Here is a 5,336-nt window from a genome sequence, read left to right as displayed (position 1 = left end):
GTGAGGTCAAGAATCTTCGAACATTTCCATCATCCAGCAAATGGATTCCCATGAGACTAAAGGGTGTAGCGCGGAATTGTGCCACGGGGTGACCTTCTCTTTAAATGTCAAATTCATGATGCATTCCACATGGTTGGGAAAAAAAAATTCGTCGTCTTCACTCGATTATCATGTGTGTGAAAAAGGTAGGTACCTACCTACATCACGTTGTCCAACAGAGAATTTAGCCAACACCCGCTGGTGCAGCTGAAACAGTCGAACCATCCATAAGCCGGGATTCGGTCGTGTCACGCGCTGTCGTCATTATCGAGCTAGGACATCGAACATGTGCTGTTAATTATGCTGCAATCTGATTCACCTTCATTGCTATTACGACCATGCGGAATCCGTACGCCTGTCCTTAACCAAAATTGTTAAGTAATGTGCTTAGGCTTTATTCATAGACCGAAATAGGAATCGATGCCACCACTTCGAGTATGGCCTTACTTTCTAGCGACGCTTTTACAGACTATGCTACGGGAGACCACCTGTGATGCTAATCCATCTCTACTAGGTGAATGTGATTTGAGGCTGATCAATTTTATCACTAGGAAAACCTGAATTTGAACAATACGACCAGTGAATAGGGTTATTTTGAACGTTAAAACATTGATGCTGGAAGATCCAGATGGTTTTCAAATATGAGCCGTGAGCACTAATTTAAGAATTGCAAAATTTGCCTTTGTCGTCGGCAGAAGGCCTCTATATCTATAGATGATCTATAATTATTTCCATATAGTATTTAAAAACTTAAAGAACGCCCAAGAAACATCGCAGATTTAATCATAATTTTAATGCATTATTCTTGTCTAAATTTTGGTCTACAAGATTGTAAGAAAACCTAAATTGTTACTTGGGCACCCTAACTAAAAACACATATTATCACGAGCAAATATTCATGGATCATGGATCTAAATCGACCGACTCCGCTCCGACTCCGCTCCGACTCCAACTCTGGCTCCGATTCGAAGAAAATAAAAAGGTTCTTCAACACATTTTGGTTGATTGAGTATTTGAGAAAATATTGAAAACATTTCAAAGGGATTAAACATTTTTTGAAAGAAAATAAATTTAATAAACAAATTGAATGTAAATATAGTTATTCATGTTACGTATTGTGAGAAATCATAAGAATACATTTGAGTAAGAATGTTCTAAACTTTGAAGCGATTCATGTTTGCTGATAATCAGCAAATCCAAACTAGACCTGTGTGCAACCAGGCCACAACACCGCCGCCGACACATTTTCACACGCCACTGTGATGTCCCCATTTGCAGCTGCGCACGCAAAACCAAGCTTTTCATCGCCAACAAAATGATGGACTTGGCCGGCTCCGGTGGTGTAGTGGTAAGCGTGACTGCTTTCTAACACCTCGATGGGTCTGGGTTCAATCCCAGCCGAGGTCGGTGGGATTTTTCTGAGGCATAAAAATCTCTGGTCACGTCTTCCTTCGGAAGGGAAGTAAAGCCGTTGGTCCCGGCCCATGTGTGTTGAATGGGTGCGATATCCTACGCAGGAGTGGAAGCTGCCTTCCTGCACATTCGATTGACTTCAATGGATGGCAATCGATGTCCGTCGGTGATTGGCACCAGATTGCGGAACAGAGACCGACGTTAAATAAAGGAAAGACAAAAATGATGGACTCGACACTGTAGAAGTAAGAGTGCCCGGAAAAATGTATACTGTCTTTCATTAAGGCTCACAAAGGTCCTGTGAAGTTCTTGCCAAATTTGGCAAGCTGCCACTACAGCCAGGAGGTGCTACAGTCGTACCGAGACAATAAGGTGGATTTCATTGTCAGCTGCCGCCGCCGAAGCTAAAACAGTGGCGTGGAAGCCGCCTAATCCAAAAACATAAAACAATCAATTATAAAGACAAAACGCTTGCTACTACTACCAAAAACAACTCTTTTTTTTGTAATATAGCTTCTGTTGGCGCGAGAATTAGGAGCGCTACCCTATTCGTTGCAACCGCAACCTATTGAATTATTTGCCTTGCACGGACAGGGTCAATCAACTAACACATTACTCAACAATAAAATGTGTGTATCTCTCCCTTACCGTATTGTAAAGGGAATCTTCTGGGCCTTCTGCCTTTTGTAGTAATGGGTTATATAAACCCCACACTGAAGAGAAAATATATAGCAAGTGTTGAATTGTTAGAAGTAGCACGTCGTTTTTTTATCCCGTTTTCTGAAAGTTTCCCGGTAGTTTGTCCGCCTCTTCTTGTGATTTTCCGCGCAGTTTTTTTGGACCTCACGCTAACATATGGTCCTTCGAACCGGATAGCGAACATTTCGCCGCGAACCGAGTATTCTGTGACCACTAGTGCCCGTGAATTGGCCCCGTCGCCGCCTACTGGCCCCGAGTGCTTCTGCCGATCGGCATCTCAGTGGAGCAGAAACAAAAGGTGTGAGCAGTGTTAAAGTACCAGTTACTTTTTGAACAATAAGTGCGCGAAATCCACAAAGATGGATAAACTCGTCCGCGAACGAAAATCGCTCGAACCGCGATTAAAACGCATTTCGGATACAGTGGACAAAATTAGCCTAGAAACGGTTGAAGAAATCGATATTCAAATCGAGCTGGACGCTTTGAGTGAGGTTTGGGCAGCCTTTTGTTCCGTGCATAAGAAGATTTTGGATGTGAGTGAGGATGACAAAGCCTATGATGATGCGGTGCAACGTCAGGGGAAATTTGAAGCGTGCTACATCGCACTGAAGAACCGTTTATTGAAAACTCTAAAAGTGATGAAAGATCGCGATAGTGCTACTGCTCAACCGATCCCGTCACATGACGTCATCAGGCAGCTCGCCGACCAACAGGCTGAGTTTTTACGAATAATGTCCACTAACATGGCCGCCACTTCCACCACTTCTTCCGTCGTCCGCAATAACGCCGCTGTATCCCCTCTCTCGGACCTCAAGTTACCGAGGATGAACATGCCTGTCTTCAGTGGTAATTTTCTTGAGTGGCAGTCTTTTTATGACTTGTTCGACAGTTTGGTTCACCAAAATCCGATGCTGAAGGACAGCCAAAAGCTGTACTTTTTGAAAATGAATCTCGCTGGTGAGGCAGCGTCGTTGATTTCGCATCTGAAAATCAAGGATGCCAATTACCGATCTGCCCTGGAGAAGCTGAAATCCAGGTACGACAAGCCACGTGAGATTGCTAACCAACATATTAAGCGATTCTTAGCACAGCCAACGCTGACGTCATCCTCTTCACATGGCTTGCGATCACTGCATGACGTGTCAGATGAGGTTATCCGAGCTCTCCAAGCAATGGATAGGGAAGATCGTGACACGTGGCTCCTACTCATTCTCAGCGAAAAGGTGGATCCCGACACGAAACAGCTGTGGTGCCAGAAGATTGCAGAAATGGAAGAAGCTGACATCACTCTGCAGTGCTTCCTGAAGTTCGTCGAATCCCGCAGTTTCACTCTACAGTCAACGTAACCAACGAAGCCGAAAGTCAGCGTGCCTTTCAAGCAACCTTTAAAACCTCAACCCAGAGGTGCTACCGCATTCGTCGCCACGAACCCTCCGTTCTGCAACATGTGCACCAAACAAAACCACCATCTCTACCAATGTGGTAAGTTCATTCACATGAACCATGACGATCGACTCGCTCACGTCAACAAGATGAAGCTGTGCAACAATTGCCTGAAAGTACATCCCGGTGAAAACTGCAAATCAGGTACGTGTAGGAAGTGCAACTTACCTCACCACACCTTGCTACACCCGGTGTCGACATCAGCAAACTTACAACCAGCATCATCATCATCAGTCATAGCTCAGGCTAATCCCGGACCACCAGCACAGTCTTTGATTTCGGCCCTTGATTCACCAACATGCCTCGATGCGTCTAGTGTTCTCCTTGCCACCGTAGCCATCAATGTTTTGGATAGCCATGGGTGCCCACACGCCTGCCGTGCTGTCTTGGATTGTGCATCCCAAGTCAGCTTTATCAGCGGTAGTTTCTGCAAGCAACTCGGCCTCAAAACACTAGCAGCCGACATGGACCTTGAAGGCATTTCTTCTACACCAGCCCACGCTGACAAGTGTGCCGAAATCATCATCTCCTCGCGCTGCACGGATTATCGTACCTCCGTACCTTGCATGGTGTTGGAGAAAATCACTAAAACGCTTCCCTGCAAGCCAGCGAATATCGAAGATTGGCCTATTCCAGGATCAATACATCTGGCCGATCCACTCTTCCATCGCCCGGGTAAGGTAGAAGTTTTACTGGGCATTGAACTTTTCTTTCAGCTGCTCGAGCCTGGCAAAATTGCCCTCAGTCCCGACGACAGCTTACCAACACTACAAAACACCAAGCTCGGCTGGGTAGTTGCAGGCCGTTATCACGAGACAAATACTTCGATTGGATTTCACGCTTCGACCTGCTTATTGACCTCTACCGACGATGATCTCTCTCAGCAGTTGCGAAAGTTTTGGGAACTTGAGGAATACACCACAGCATCCAACCATCTCACCGAAGAAGAGCAACGATGCGAGAAACACTTTGCTGATCACACCGTGCGAGATGAGTCGGGAAAATTCGTTGTCCGTCTCCCGTTTTTGCTCGACCCAAATCAACTAGGCGAGTCGAAGCAAATTGCGGAGAAAAGGCTTCACCACATCGAGAGAAAGCTTGACCGAAACCCACAGCTTAAAAATGAGTACCATGCGTTTATTCGTGAGTATATCGATCTCGATCACATGTCGCTCGTCGATGATACTATCACAGCAAACAAATCGGTTTATCTCCCACACCACTGCGTGGTCAAAACAACAAGTTCGACCACCAAATGTCGAGTCGTTTTCGATGCTTCGGCAAAGACTACAAGTGGTCTCTCATTGAATGACGTGCTCATGTGCGGCCCTGTCGTTCAAGATTCATTGGTCAATATTTTGATCCGATTTCGCTTCCCACCCATCGTTCTTGTTGGTGACGCGAAGCAAATGTATCGCATGGTTTGGTTGAACGAGCGTGATCGTGACTTTCACAAGGTCCTGTGGAGGTGGACCAAGGACGAGGTCATGAGGGAGTATCGTCTAAATACGGTCACTTTTGGGACTAAAAGCGCATCCTACCTGGCTACAAAATGTGTGCAGCAGCTCCTAGAGTCCTACAGGCAGCAATATCCGGTAGCTGTTGAGAAGGCGGAAAAGGGCATCTACGTCGACGACATTCTTACTGGTGCGTCGTCCGAAGAAGAAGCAAAGGTGCTACGGGAACAACTCACCGAAATGTTTGCGGCAGGTGGATTCCATCTTCGGAAATGGGCCTCGAAC

Source organism: Ochlerotatus camptorhynchus, unplaced genomic scaffold, assembly GCF_037179485.1.
Source record: "Ochlerotatus camptorhynchus isolate MF236.1 unplaced genomic scaffold, CSIRO-AGI_Acam_v1.1 ptg000144l, whole genome shotgun sequence".
NCBI lineage: Eukaryota > Metazoa > Arthropoda > Insecta > Diptera > Culicidae > Ochlerotatus > Ochlerotatus camptorhynchus.
This window is presented reverse-complemented; position numbering follows the sequence as displayed.